The sequence below is a fragment of the Echinops telfairi genome, unplaced genomic scaffold (genome assembly GCF_000313985.2).
Source record: "Echinops telfairi isolate 266 unplaced genomic scaffold, ASM31398v2 ScPeMD7_7469;HRSCAF=8507_0, whole genome shotgun sequence".
Lineage (NCBI taxonomy): Eukaryota > Metazoa > Chordata > Mammalia > Afrosoricida > Tenrecidae > Echinops > Echinops telfairi.
Window position 1 is genome coordinate 2,142,276 of NW_022111372.1, and position 16,860 is coordinate 2,159,135.

Here is a 16,860-nt window from a genome sequence, read left to right on the forward strand (position 1 = left end):
TACGAAAATTACAGTCTCATAAAATGCTAGGGAGTGAAAAATGGTTTCAGTCCTGTGGATGAGAATTTGACAATATGTGATCAGGCAATGCCATTCCTAGGAATCCGCCTGAAAAGGCACTTTCACAAAACCAAACCAAAGTGATAGGCTGGCTCATTCTAAAAACAATAGCCATGCATAGAAAACATCCCCAACAGTCACCTCTGGGATCTGGAATAAACTGATGCCCACGGCCATTGCGTTGATTCGGACTCAAAATGTCAGCAATTCCAATATCCCCGCTGCTTCCCAGAAGAAAGACATGGCAGCCTATTTTTGTAAAGATGCCAGCCTTGGAACCCCATGGAACAAGTCTACCCTGTCCTATAGGGCAGTTAGGAGTCTACATAGAACTGCTAACAGCAGAAGATATATCATGAGAACAACAACAGAAAAACAATGTATGGAAAAGACAATGAGAAGATATATGTATTTGCCTATTTCTAAAAAAGGAAATGCAGAAATAATAACGAAAAAAAAAGTGAAAATGCTTACACACAGGGACTATGTACTGGTAGAAGGGAACACTCAGATATGAACAGGCTTATAGGCAGAGATGCCAACAGAGCCGGAGATTCGCTGATATTTACTAGCATCAAATGCCAAGGTTGCTGCTCTCTCCTCTGCCACCTTCATTCTCTTTGTTATGTTTTTATTATTTTCTGACTATAAATCTTAAATAGCTACTTAACCAGGTTCCTGACTCCTGGAACAAATGGCTAGATAGTAAAGGATTTACGACTTTTTACTTGTGTTTTGAAAATAAGATTGTAACATTTTCCATGATAAATTGTGCTATTAGTTTACCAAGGCAAATTTTCTCCTGACTCTCAGTTTTTTTTAATCTATACGTTTATGTTGAGAAGCCTGAAGTCTCTTCCTGCTGTGGAAAACCAAAGATCTTCTGTTGTTGAGTTGATTCTGACTCATAGAGACCTTATCATTCATATTAGAACTGCTCTATAGGGTTCTCAAGGCTGTAAATCTCTATGGAAGCATACTACCACATCCGGCTCCCTCCGGGTGGCTGACGGTTTTGAACTGCCAACATTCCAGTGAGCAGCCAACCACTTACCCACTCTGTCACTTAGACCTCCTCTTGTGAAATAGATAGCAACAACAGATTCTATTTTAAAATGGGCAAGTGGGAGTGGAAATTGTCCAGAAACATCCACATGGTTTTTTATTGGGTAGTGATAAGAATCTACTGGTACATCCTTGAACTAAGAGACAGCATATCTATTTCATCTTTTCCATGAATAGTCTGTGGATATTTCCACACAGGAAAACTGTGTTTGAAAATGATGGCTAAATCCAGAGATTTATCTATAAGGTACATGCTGCAGGGGTGGAGATGGCGGTAAATTGCTAGGGTGGAAGAAATGGTTCTGTGGGAATATGACTCAACAGTAGGACTTGTCATGGAGGGTCAAAAGTGGGATGAAGCATTTTAAAGTGTCCAAACGTCTTAGTACTGGCCCCTGTACCCTAGATGATCTGGAGCTTGGCATCTGTCCCTGATGTCCCCTTGCGTCCCCCTCTCCCTTGCCCCTGAGCTCCAGACACATGGTCTTTTGATCAAACAATTCCGACCAAGCCCCACCTTCATCCTGTGCAGTCATCATTCTATTTCTCTTCTCACAAATCTTTGCCTGGCTGGTTGCTTCTCCTCATTGGAATCACAGCTCAAAATCGACACCTCAAAATAGAGACAAAAGTAGCTAACAGGGTACGGTGGGAAGGAGGGATAAAGGCGGACTCGTTGTTTAGAGGCCACTGAACTTCTGGTAAGGGTGATATAAAGAATGGAAAATGCTGATGGTTGAATAACAGGAGAAACTTAATTAAAGTCATTGAATTTACATGCGAATAGTATTGAAACAGCAGATGTTCCATTCCATTACCATATACACAAGTCTAGCAGTGGTTCTCAACCTTCCTAATGCTGTGACCCTTTAATACAGTTCCATGTTGTGGTGACCCCCAACCATAGAATTAATTTCATTGCTACTTCATCACTGTAATTTTGCTACTGTTATGAATTGGGTGACCCCTGTGAAAGGGTTGTTCAACCCCCAAAGGGGTCACGACCCACAGGTTGAGAACCACTGCCCTAGAGAGTAGGGTATAACACTCCAATGGAGCTACATTCAGCACTTGCATTCACTTTCCATTACACTGCTCCATTTCCTTCTCTCCTACTCGGTATCACATCCATGAATCAGAGCCAACCCAATGACAACTAACAATGAGAACAACAGCACTATTTGAAATGACCTTGTTTGCACATGTATTTACTTATTTTGTTGTGTGAACCCACGAAATACATTTCAGACTATTTTCCACCAAAAGCGTAACAGGAAATTTTGTGCTGCTTAAAGCAGGGGTTGGAATGGATTTGTTTGATTTGACCCCCCTCTGAGAATTTGCCTTTCCACCACAGGTATGCTGAATCAGAATCTACATTTTAACAAGATCTCCAGGTGATTCTCATGCACATATGAGAACAACTGGGAACCTATAGAAATCATCTGGGAGCTTGTTAAAATGTGCCTTATGATTCAGTATGTATGGGATAGAAATGAAAATTCTTAGTAGAGGGTCATACTGACATGAACCAGTCCAAAATCTTCATTTTAAGCTACTAAATTTGCGGGAATGTATTTCAACAGCAATAGGAAAGCAATACAAGTCTAACTTGGTTCTGCCTAGGGAATTAGTACCACACACCTAGTAGCTCCCCTGATTTCTATCAGTCTGTCATATTGCGGTGGCTTGTGTGTTGCTGTGAGACTGGAAACTGTCACTGGTATTTCAAGGAGCAGCAGGATAACTCAAATGAACAGGTGTCAGCAGAGCTCTCAGAGTAAGAACAGATTCTAAGAAGAAATACACGCCCACGTACGAGAAAATGGCTACTGAAATCCTTATGAATAGCAGTGGAACTTCGTCAGAATTAAAAACCTCATGAATAGCAACAGGACAGTGTCAGAGATGGTGCCAGAAGATGAGCCTCTCAGGTCAGAAGGCACTCAAAGGATGACTGAGGAAGAGTTACCTTCTCAAAGTAGAGCCAACCATAATTCTTTAGATGAAGTAATGCCTTTAGTAGCTTCATTTTCTGATGGAATACGATTCAAAATGAGAACAGTTACAAACATCTATTGATAATTGGAACTTGGAATGAAGTAGAAATCTAGGGCATTTGGAAGTTACCAAAAATAAAATGGATCTATATCCATAATGATCTATATTCTAGACATAGTGAGCTGAAATGGATTGACCTTGTCTATTTTGAATCGGTTATATGGCTTACTATGCCAAGAATGACAAACTCAAGAGGAATATTGCCACATCTATCATCAGAAAGGAAATGCCAAGATTTACATTGAAGTACAATGCTGTCTGTGATAAGACAATATCTTTTCTCATATAAGGAAATCCAGTCAACATAACTAGTATGCAAATATATGCACCAAGCTCTAAGGCAAGTGAGGAAGAAGTTGAGGAATTCTAGCAACATCTTTAGTCTGAACTTGAACAAATATGTAATCAAGAAACATTAATAATCATCGAGATTCTTTAATTAGAGTGAAGATTTCAAAACAAACAGGAAGGAACAGTAGTTGGAAAATATAGATTTGGTGAGAGAAACAAAGCTGAAGATTGTATGATAGAATTTTGCAAGACCAAGGACTTACTTATTGCCAATACTTTTTCTTAACAACATTAACTTCAACTATACACATGGACTTCTCCAGTTGGAACACACAGAGATCAAATTGACTACATTTGTCAGAAGAGATGATGAAGAAGTTCAATATCAGCAGCTAAAATGTGGTAGGTGTCCACTGTGGAATAGACCATCAATTGCTTATATATATATATATATGTTTAGGTTAAAGCTGAATAAAATGAAAACAAGTCCACAAGAGTCAAAATATTACCTTGTATATAACTCACCTGAAGTTTGAGAGCATCTCAAGAGCAGATTGGACACATTGAACACTAATGACAGAAGACCCGAAGAGTTGTGGGATGATACCAAAAATATCATACATGAAGAACACAAAAAATGTTCTTAAATTCTATGCCATTGGATAAATGCTTGATGTTATCATATATATATGATGTATATAAGATATGTGGAATACGTATGTGGGATACATACAGGACATATATCCTATATATCCTTATATGCTAGAGAATGATTGACAATGTTTTTCTTTTTTGTTTTGTTTGTTTGTATGTTTCTTTGTTTTGTTTTGGTGTTGTTCTTGTTGGTTCTGGTTTTTGTTGTTGTTTTGTGTCATAATATGACCAGCAAAGTTAATCAGAGTCATTCATAACCTGGGGACAAGTAGATGGATTTTGGGTTCCCAAGTAATTCCAGCCCCAAATCAAAAACTGTTAGTTCTTATAATATGACCCTGCTTGATACTCGCCTTTATGAAGAGACCACTGAAGATAAGGGTGCTACAGCAAAGTGTGGTGAAGAAAGCACATGGTGCTTCTCAATTGAAATAGTGTCTGGGTCTTAAAGGCTTGTATTCAAACAAGCAGCCATAAAAGTGAGGTGTCAACTAAGTCCACATCAAAGAAGCACACCAGACGGTGGGATCCAAAGATGACAGTAAGAAAATCCAAGTATGATGAAGAAAAAGTTATCAGAGATTAAAATTGTGAATACCCAATTTGTAGAAGGTGATGGAGGACAGAGGAAGCCCAAATTCATCTGCAGAGTATCTAGTCAGATAAAGACTCTGGAGGATTCCCTCTAGCCAGAGATGAGAGACTCTAACAGACATTATTGCAAACTTGATTATGGTGGATCAAACCATGGTAGAATATGATACTTGGTCAGCTGACCTCTTCAATTTGTTCTAGGCTCACATATCTCTCACTTCTCGGGCTTTAAAATACTGATTGTTATCTTTCTTACCCTTTATTTTTACTTTTTATCTTTATGTTATTATTATTTTCTTCTTGCTGTTTTTTGTTTCCAGTGGGTTTCCCAGTTTTTGAAGCACAGAATGCATAGAGATAATAACTGATACAATGGTTTGTCAGGATGTGGTGTTTTTCATGGGTGAGGGGATTTGTGGAGCAAACAATGGGAGGGGGAAGGGGCAGTAGAACTGATTGTGATGATGCATTTACAACTCTTTTTTTAAAAAACTGTGAAAGTTTATGATATGTAAATATTATATAAAGAAAGCTACTTTAAAAAATCAGCAAGCATGTTCGATGGTTTCAATGGGTGAGGAAGGAAGAGTTTTTACTTAGGTGGAATAATTTGGAAAAAGATATCAATAATGGTTATACAGCACGAAGCGTATAATCAAAGGCATTGAATTATACATGTAGAAGTTATTGAGTTGGAGAATGTTCTGTTTTGTATACCTTTTCCAGAATTAAAAAAAAATAATTACATGAAAAACAATGAGTACAAGAAAGAAATTAATGTTCTAGAATTGATTGTACAATCTTAGGTATGATTGAATTATTGAAATGTAGGTCTTGTGGCTGAAGTGCCAACAAACTGTTAATGATAAATACATTAAATAGATAAAAGGTGACAACAGAATGTTCAAATCATAGAACAATATCACAAAATCACCTACAAGCAAAATTTTGTCAAAGATCATTCAACATGGTTGCAGTAGTACATTGACAGGTAATTGCCAGAAATTCAGGCTGCACTCAGAAGACTTTGAATAAAGGATATTATTGCTGACATAAGGTGGATTTGGGCTGAAAGAAGAAAATGCCAGAGAGATGTTTACTTGTCTTTTATTCACTATGAAAAAGCACTTGACTGTGTGGATCATAACAAACTATGGATAACTTTGAGAAGAATTGGAATTCCAGACCAACTCATCGTTCTCATATGAAACCTGTATATGAATCAAGAGGCAGTTGTGTGAACAGAACAAGGGGTGGAGCATAGTTTAAAATGAAGAAAGCAGTGCATCCTCTCACCATCCTGCTACAGGCTGCATGCTGAGCAAATCATCTGAGAAACTGAACTACATCAAGAAGACTGCAGTACCAGTTTGAAGGAAGATTTAGCAACTACCTTCAGAATGAAGAAGACACAACCTTGCTTAAACCTTGAAGCTACAGAGAGGAGATTCAAATGTTACCATGCTAAGTTTTCCTGATGTCCATTCACTTCATCTTGCCCTCCCGCAAGGGGGGTTTATCCCTGAGCTGTTGGCAGGGAAGGATTGTCACACTCTGGTGGGACTAGATCCAGTTCCTAGGCATTGAGAATGACATAAAACTGTCCTTTCTGACCGGAATCCGGTGTGTGCACTGAATCTCTCTCCACCCCAGGACTTTGGGGAGCTAGCGGATTTTCTTGCCAGTGTTCAATCGCATTTGCATCCCTGGCATGGGCCATCCCTCCCTCACATATGTGGGGGAGAAGTGCTGCCGACCTTTGTGTCATTAGTCTTCATTCTAGTGCTTGGGTGGGTGTGAAGGACAATAAATCAATTCATGGTTGTTGTTTTTTCTCTTCTGTGGAGGCCCAGAGAACTTGGGTAAATATAATATGCACCAAGAAGCTGCAGGTCTTTTTTGCGTTCCTACACTGTCTTTCTTCCTCTGAATTACCAGACTTTGTCTGGTACAGGTTTCTGTTTTTCCAAAGAGATTGAGAACTCAGGTTTTTGAGTCTTCTCTTTCTTGAAAGTGTTTTTCTGAAAAGGGTCTTACAGAATTTTTGGCTACTTGGCCCTGGTTTTGGTACCAAATCTTCCTACCCTTTTCAGTGAAAAGACCATTAACCTGGAGTGTGAAAATTGTGGCGTTAGAATACATAACAACAAGTATTTTTGATCAGCATCTATAATAATTCCAAACCCCTAACCATAATCTGTCAAAATTAAGTAGGCTGTAAAAGAGGTGTGGCCCACTGAGAAGGTGTGCTGTCCGCTCCCCAGCACTTAAGCAGGATAATTGACAGGGGAGGGAGATCGTTCCCGAGCCCAGAACTGGGAGCTATTGGGAAACATCGTGATGGAAAAGTCGTCTCAGCGAAAAGAACTAAGGTCAGCCACACTGAGGGACCTACGGTGAGAGTGCCACTGAGAGTGGATCGTTCTCTGTGTCCTCAGAGACAGCACCTGCTATAAAATGGGCTTCATCGTGCACGTTGTTCTATAAAGAAGGGCTTTGGCTAAAAAATGCTTCTTGCAGATTACACTTTAGGCTCCTGAATCGCCAAAGGTGTTGGGATGGTCAAATTTGCTTTTTATCCAGCAGTCAATAGAATTGAAACCCTACATCCTAACTAGTCTGAGAAGACTGAAAAATATGAGACTTTTCACTTGAAGTTGGATACATTAACTAAATAAGGTCTTAAATTTAAAATGTTCACATTTGGGCCAAAATAAAAGGAATCGATTGAGATTTTGTCTGTTCTTGCCACCGATCATGTATTTCCTCTTTTATGACCCCATTATTTCAACTTTGCAACACTCAGCTCTGTACTTGGCAATCCACAAGTACCAATATGTGACCAAGTCTAAACCAGGCTTCTTGGTCACAGTGTTTGCATCAGGGATGAGTCAAATCTAGCCAACCAGGACAATGCGACTAAATTTAGGGATCATTGAAATGCGAAGCAATATATCTCATGTGTGCTTCTGTAGGCACGCATCTTCTGGTTCGCCTGTAGCACTTGCAAATGGAACCAACTTAGAAGAGTCAGAATGAAGAGAGAAATCTGTGAACCAAGAATCAAGCTCTGCTCCAAGCTATTCTATCTTCTCCATGAAATATATTTCTAGAATATCAGGTATGTATTGTTTAAGCTTAAGTTTTCAGTCACCTGGCACCCAAAATGGCTTTAAGACAGTTTCATTATCTTGTCCTTACTTTGTTGTTGTTGTGATAGCAAAGAGAAACAATTATCATGGAAGAGCTGATAACCCCAGTATCAACCTGATAATCCCGGTATCGATGGTATCTATGACTGGAAATTTCAGTGGCTCCTTCATCAACATCGTTCTTTGGTGAGACACTTACCTTTCCTAGCTCTGGAGAAGGGTTTTCTCGAGCGTCTCTCAGCTAATGTATTAGTCTAGGTACTTTGGAGAAACAAATCCACAGCGACTCATGTATAAGAGAGAGTTTTATGCAAAGAAAATGTGCATCACGAAAACATCCCAACCCAATACTGCCCAAGCCCACAAGTCCAACATTAACCCATACCCAACACCAGTCCACAAAGTCCTTCACCTCTCAAAACAGAGGCAGTAATGCTGACTGCAGGAGGAAAGCTGAGTCAGTGAACATGTAAGCATCTCAGCACTAGCAGGGGTCTCCACACGGCTGCTCCAGCACCCAGGGCTGCATCGGGATAGATCCATGCGGCTTCTCCTTGGGGATGTCTTGTAGGAAATCCATCTTGCAAGCTGAAGCAGGGAACTTCTAAGGCAGCTGCACCCGATGCAACCATCACAAAACAAGAGACCCGAGAACTAGAAAGGCGAGGCTTCACCACCCATTTATCCCTCCGCCTTTCAACCAGCACCACATGTGATTATCGGCCAGGCTGGCACAATTAACTAACTCAGCTAGTAACATCTCTGAAAGGTTTCCCAGGGAATCATCCCTCTTCACCTAGAACAAGATGCCCCGGTTTTCACTGGTACTTCCCATCCTCTGCCCTAGAGGACAGCTCACGAAAAGCGGCTACAATTCCACACGGCAATTTGTGGCAGAGACACTTGTTGTGTTTAATGTACAACCTGAACAGGTTCACAAGAACCTTATTCCTACGAAAACTAAGATGGGAAGGTCTGATGATTCTTAGAATTTTACAGCTGGAAGGTAATCTAGCATTTAACTAAGAAACAAAATTTTGTGATTTACAGATAAGTAAAGAGTTTCATTGAATACAAGATGAAAGGAGTATAGCAATTGAAATTGTGCTCAGCTGTGACTAATGAAGGCTCCAAATGTAGTAGCTTAAATTCAGAAATATACTTGTATTTCTCTGCCACATGGATAAAATTGGGGAATCAGCAGTTTGGTAGAGGCTATTCTTTGCTCTCACGAAATCATTCTATACTTCTTCTTTTGTAATAAAGTGCTTGCTCATGATAGGAGCTGCTTATCCGGCTGGATGACACTTCCTGGCTTCTGAGCCTTCGTTTGTGGCCAACCATCTATCCATCATCTGACCAATACAAGGAGAATAGCGGTCAGAGGTGCCACTTCAGGGGAGGGGGCAGGTCACTGTTTGGTTATTGTGTGTGTCCTTCCCATGTTCTGTTTGATTACAACTGCTTTGAAGGGATCCATTTGAAAACAAAAGCTAACTGCCATCATGTTGATTCCAACTCACAGTGACCCTATAGGACTGAATAGAATTGCCCCTTCCTCTAGTGCTTTAGGGAGCATGTTGGGATTCTTTAGAGAAACAAAATCAGGACACTTATGATCTTATATAGAGAGATACAACATGAATTAAAAAAAAAAAAAACAGCCAGTTAGTCCACAGAGCAGTACAGAGGGCCCACTTGGACTTACTTCCATGAGACAGCCAATATACTGGCAGTCCTCCAACTGAGGAGGTCCACCGGGTGCAAATCAAGGAAGCAGACAGCTGAGTCTTCTCTAGAGCAATACATGCAGGCCTGCCACAGGCAGCAAACAGCAGGGCAGGTCACCAACAGGCAGCCAGGTGACAGGATCTGACAGTCCCCATCTCAAGCGATGTACACATCAGAAGTGGGGTGAAGCAGGTCTCAAAGTAACCTCAAACTAAAGCAACACGGTCCATGGGTTGGGTGTCCCACAGGTTGTGTAGCTCACAAGTTGAGGCAGAGAACCAGCCAAGGCAGCCACACACTGGTCCAATCATCAGAGAGCAAGAGACAAAAAGGCGAGCCTCACTGAGACATTTATCTCTTTGCCCTTCAATTCAATTGCAACCTTATGTGGTTATTGGCCAGGTTGGCCAAAGAAACCTACCTCTCATAAGGAGTAACTGATAATTTTGAACTGCTGACCTTGTGGTTAGCAGCCCAACACAACCCACTGCTCGAAGGAATAGATAAGCTTGTATGAGGGTAAGGAGCCCTAGTGGAGTGAGTTACATGCTGGACTGCTAACCGAATGGTCACCCCTTCAAGCCCACCAGTTGCTTGGGGGAGGTGGGGGCAGATGAAGTGTTCTGCTACCCAAACATTTTCTTCTACCTCAGAAAGGCAAAGGGGCAATTTGGCTCTATTCTATAGGGTTACTCTGAGCCACAATTGATGCGATGGCAGTGAGTTTTTTTAATATTGAGGTTGACAAAGCACTGTGGACTTCTGGGTTCCTGGGTGATCTTGAAAAGTGTGGTGTGCGTGCTACCTTGTGAAGGAGAAATAAAGTTCTAACTTGACCCCTGCTATCTAGGAGTCTTATTATAGACACTTGGCCTTCACCAGAAATAATATTTCACCCCAAAGTTGGCATCATAATTTTGTGGTATCTGGATTCCTCGTCACTCAACCTGTTGCTCTACCATTGTTGTTTTCCTTTCAGGATAACTCAGGGTCCAAAGTGGTTGCAGAACTACTTGTCATTGACTGAACATTTCAAGTAGCAGGAAGAAGGGAAAACATATACAAGTATATCCCACTGTGGTGGTTATATAATCTCGTGTCAATTTGAGACTTAAGAGTGAAGGGGTGGACTTAGCCTGTCAATCAGGTCACAGCTTGATGACCTCATTTGGAGGCATGAAGGAGATAAATAGCTCACTGGAGGCAGGACATGGGCTGAGTTCCCATGAGAAATTCTTGTTGACAAGCCACATGGAGACAGGCTGATGGCAGCCAGAGCCTTGGAGTAGGAGAAGCCATGTGGAGGGCCCTGCCAGCGCTGAGATGTTTACACCAGCACTGAATCCACAAGACTTCCCACGCACTGGCCTGTGATCCTCCTGCATTCTGCATCATTGCATGTGTGTTCTGAGTCTGAAGAGGAATTTATATATTGATATCGGAAATGTGAACTAATACCGGACTTAAGGACTTGATCTGGACTGGGATGGGATATTTCCTCAATATTCAATTGCTCTTGTATATAAAGCTCTTTCTTATACACATATGAGTGTCTATGAACTTGTTTCTCTAGTCTACCCAGACTAACACACCCACCTTTTAAGAAGAACTTTGTCAAAATTACCATACTCCACTAGAACTTAATCATACTTGAATTTACTTAGCTGCAAGTGATTTTTTTTTTTTTAGTTTTAGAGGATGGGGGCTCACTGGCAATTCACACAGCTATAAAAATCAGAATTGCTTAACTAAGAGGCAAGTGACTATAGGAAATAAAATTAGAATTTCCTATATAAAAAGGAAATTGTTTTTTAATTCTTCTCGAAAACTAGAGCAACAAAAAACAAAAACAACAATGAAACTTATAAAGACATGGCAGAGATGAGAAGTTCTTTCAGGACCATGCTAAACATGAGCCTCTAGAGCAGAGGTTCTCAACCTGTGGGTCGTGACCCCTTTGGAGGTCAACCAACCCTTTCACAGAGATACAGGAACTCTATGGATGCTATCAGGTTAAGCGCTGGACTGTTAACCCCAAGGTTGGAGGCTCAAATTCACCAGCTGCTCCTAGATAGAAAGTGAGATTCTCTGCTCCCATGAAGATGTATAGCCTCATAAACCATTTATAGTTGCTATGCAGTGGCAGTGGCTTTGGGGGGTTGGAAGATCTATTTAGGGCACCTCAACTTTGTGTAACACTCCTCACTCTCCAAATTTTCTTATATGGCCTTGGTGGTATGTCTGTCTTCCTTCCCTTATTTCTTCTTTTGCTTCTCTTTCAACTATCTTTCTTTATATCATCTACCATCTATCTATCTATCTATCTATCTATCTATCTATCTATCTATCTATCTATCCATCTACCTACCTATTACCTGTCATCATTTTTATCTATCTATCAACCTATCTAATTATCTATCATCTATCTATATAAATCAGCAACCTGATCCCACATAATTTGAACCACCATTCTCTGCATATGTTGGGGAAAAGAATAGATGAAGGATTTGTCCTGATAAGCAAACAAGTCAAAATTATTTGTGACATATTCTCTTAAACTTGAACTACCTCACTCTTTGTCTCCTCTTCTTAGGCTCCTTTCATATTCTTGAGTTTCCCTCAATGATCTTCAACTTTACTTTTTTTCCTTCTCCACCTCTCATCTCTACCTACTCCTCGGTCCAGCAGCTTCCCTTCCCTCCTCTCTTCTATCTTCCTGGGCTCCCTCCCCCCACATAAGAAATGATTTTACATCCTTGTGCAGAAACAGTCAGTTCTCGTGTCCTTACACTTCCTCCTCCAAAATTTTCTTTGTGACGTGTCTTGACCCAATGACAAAGGTCTAGTAGAATATGTTGCTAAACAAAGGCAATGTTTAAGATTTTTAAATTATAGTCATTCCTTAAATGTGATCATGAATTCTTAGCCATGGTTTGTACATCCATCAGCTTTTGTGGGTAGGAAAGAAAATAATAGATTTTATTCTTCTAATGTGAATTATTACATATTACCTTATAAGGAAGAAGTGTTGTATTTTAATATTTTTAAATAGCAAATTTATTTTATGAGAATTCCATATAAAATCAATAAAATGATGTTCTGCAGTCATTTCAAAATGATGCTAATACTTTCATCTCTATCCCTCATGATAGAGCAGGTTGCCAAGTGTCAAGGATGAAACCCGCCATCTTATTTAATCTTCCCAAGTACTTCCTAAAGCAGGCACTATCGAATTCAGTTTCCTGCTGAGCAGAAGAAAAGTGAGGATTGCAATGGATTCCCTGTCCCTGCGGTCCTGAAGTCTCTTTGACCGTCTCCCTGGACTTGCTCTGGTTGGGCAGCTGTCTTTTTCGGCCCACGGTGGCTCTGAGAGTCCCAGACCCAGTCTGCACTTTTAGGGAACTATAAATTGTAAGTTTGACTCCAACCACTAGCAGTTGTTTTCCTCAGGAGTTACGTAAACCATTTCCTACTTTATTATCTCCCTTTCCTCGTGGTGTCCGAAGACAGACAATTCATGCAAGTACAGTGAGGCTGGCGATGACGCTAATATCAGGGATCTCTTGGTTGCCTAGGCCTGCCTTCTGTCTGTGCTGAGAGCATGTTCTGGGGATGTCTTAGTAGGAGTATAAATTTTACTACCCTCAGGAGCTTCCAGGAGAGCTTATTAAACAAGGTAAGAATTAGCATTTTCATTCAATATGTGCTCCCTTTAGAAATGCATTATGACTAACTTGGGCATTTCCCCTGGCAACCCATTTTCTTTTTTAGGGAAATGGAGATAAAATACTTGACATTTATTACAAAGAGAAATTCCAAATAATATTGAAGAAAATTCTGAGACATTTCTCAAACTAGTTGAAGAAAACATGAGGAGACTTCAGAAATTTACATAAATTGCATTATATTTTAATTTGAATTTTCCATGAGCTTGATGAAGTCTCTTCATATTTTGCCCCTGGCAGGTGATCTGAATTCAGTCTTTGCCCTGATATGTTGACAGAACATTTTCACGGGCCACCCTTTGTCTATGTTCCCCACAGCAGATACCAAATGGATATAGTTAGACAAAAAAAAAAAAAAAAAGGAAATAGCTAACATATAGCAAGAACACATATACGCCTACTACAATATTTTCTTTTTCTTTCTTTTAACCTTTATTTTTCGTCACTCTCACCCATGTTGAACTTTTATTACGGTTTCAATGCATGGCTTTGAATTAGTTCTTCTCAGTTCAATCATGGCTAGCAAAGTAAAATATAAACAGTCCTGATTTTGTAAAATATGCACATAATAGGAGGATAATTAGAATGAGAAAAGTTACAGGCTGACACCCTGATAAAACTTAATTTCCTCAGTAGAACTCAAGGACAGTATCTTATTCCATATCAACATAGTCTCTTGATCAGCAGAGGCAGAAACAACAGCACCCAGCTCAAAGGTGGCTGTCACCATACTGCTTTGAAGGTGTACTGCTCTCCACAGTTCCCGCCGTCACCCATTCTTCCAATCAGATGCCTACAAAACTCAAAAGGCCTCTTCAGAGTCTCCCATTCCAATGCTTTGACACATTTCTTTTTTCCATTCTGGTAATCAATCTGGTATACCCATATTTCACAAAACCGTGTCTGTTCCAAGTTCACGGCATCGGCCCTGACTGACCAGTTCCAGCCAGTTCAAAGCTGTTTCATAGGCTCTATGTGATTTCTACTTTTCCTGGTTAGGAAAAGCTTTGCTTTATACTTGAGCCCTTGGGATCAGCTCCTCATTTTTTTCTGTCCCTCCCCGCTCGGCCCTCCTCCATGAACACTTGAAAATTTATAAATTATTATTATTTTGTCATATCTTACACCATCCGACCAAAAATCATAGCATTGTGAATGGGGGGGGAGTGCAGAGTGGGGACCCAGGTCCCATCTGTGGGAAATTGGACATCCCCTTGCAGAAGGGCTGCGGGGAGGAGACGAGCCAGTCAGGGTGCAGTGTAGCAATGAGAACATTTTATTTGTAAATTTGGTATAACACGTCTAAGATTGTTTATTCTCTTCAAGTACAAAATTGTTGTAAACACTAGAAGACAGGCTTAGAGAAAAGACGGCAGAATATACAGATAGTGTCGCATAGAGCACATACCACACTATGTTAAAGTTTGAGCACATGGAGTCAGCTTCCTCATTGTCAATATCCCTTCCTCAACAGCTTTCTGACTTATGCCGTGTTTTCAGTCTTTTATCCATATTGGAATCTAACCTTTAGACAATACAGATCTGATTATGTATTTCCTTACTTAAAACCCACCAGCAACTTCCTATTACTTTTAAAATAAATATCAAAGTCCTTGTCTCTGGCCAATCCGACCTCATTACTTTTCAAGGTGCATCAGTCTGAAAAGGGCCTTCTGGGTGTATACCTGTGCAGGTGTGCATGGGGAAGCACATATATGTTTGTATATCTTGTAAAAATATTATGGTAGGGATAGGAATGGTTACCTTTTCCTTTTTCCCATCTGTATTGTTGCCTCATTGGTTTGTGTCTCAATACCCAGAAACACATTAAAGTCACTGAGAATTAGCAGTCATTCCCTGGTGCCCCGCCGTGACCCGGCAGGTCAATGATCCAGCAGCACTGTGTTCCAGGCCAGTGGTGCACAAGTCATGTTAACGTCCACTGTCTACTGCACACCTTCCTATGGAGCCACCTGCTTGCCCAAAGTGTTAACTTCTAGAAAGTACTATTAATCACTGTGGCTGCAGTTTCTGGGTTGGCTCTTGTTACTGGGTACCGAGGGCTGTTTCCCAAGTGTAATGGCCCTCAACCTGTTAAGGAATCCCCCTCCCCCATTTTTAATATCCTGTCATAAGATTAATAGTTTCAACACGACACCACATGAAAACACTCTGATAAGATCTTACTTAATGAGAAGCAAGCCAAGACTTTCTGCAGAGAACATATGTCTTTTGAGATTCAAAGAAAATTGGAGATAAGGTATAAAATGTCTCAGGAAGAGAAGAAGTCCTAAATGAGAACATTTATCATCATCATAGATTCATGTGGGCTGTCAAGGCCCAATAAAGATTTTAACTCATTTTGTGTCAGGCAGGCTTGTCCACAAAGGACCTTCATTAACAATACTCCCTGTTTGACCTGCTTCTGCTCAGTCACACCCCCCACCTCCCACCGTGGAGGACAGGGTATGAAATATATCTTTTCAAATGGATGTCATTGATTTTAATATACCTTTAATAATATTGCTGCTCACTGTTTTAATTACTCATACTTTTTGGTACTTCCGCCCTCAGGCAATTTTATCTCATAAATCTGGTAAGTGCAGTAGAGCCCTGATGCTCTGACTCCAGCAGCGTGTGCTAGTCTATTTCCTCTGTGGTGGATGCAGAGATGGGTCAGAGGTGTGCCCTGAGCAGCCCAGTGACTTTGGACGGCTGCCCCAAAGGAGGAAAGCTTTCTCATCCTCAGGACATTCTTCTCTGCCCTGGGGCAGCGCGAGCAGGAGCGTTCTTTATGGTATTGTTCCAATGATGGTTTCCTTCTGTCATCAGCCGCCTCTGCCACACTCTCACCGAGCGAGTCGCCATGGACCACTCCTCGGTGCTTTGCTAGCCCTCGGCCTTAGCATGCGGATGGCAGCATTGCCCTTCTTGTATTTTATGGCACTTCATTCCGTCTGTATGCATTTTGTCCACTGACAGAGAGATTCTTTAAGGGCAAAGATCCATGTTGATTCCTCTTTGTGTCATCTGGAGTAGCACTGACAACTCAATCACTGTTTGTTGAGCTTAACTAGATGTGAGATGGAAAACCACAGTGTAACAAATAGAGTAACAGAGACGGTAAAATGATGATCCCTTCCAGAACTGGGAGAAATGAGGTGGGAGAAGGTGGTAGCCAAGCACATTTGCTTCCTAGGACGGCCCTAACAAATGACGACAGACTGCATGGCTTAAGCCAACAGAAATGTACTTCCTTACAGTTCTGGAGGCGAAAGGTATGATTTCAGGTTGTCAGCAGGGCCATTCTCTCTCCAAAGGAAGATCCTTTGTTTCTTCCGGGTCTTCCTTGGTTGGGGGCAGGGCAATTTCATTCTTCACCTGGCAATCTCTTGTCTCTCTATTTCTTCTCTTTTTAGAATACCGGTCTGGAATGTATCTCAAAGGATGGCACTGAATCTGCAGCTTCAGGAGAAGGATATATCTGACCAGAGCACACAGGAACAGATGACGGGGGAGGAGGAGAG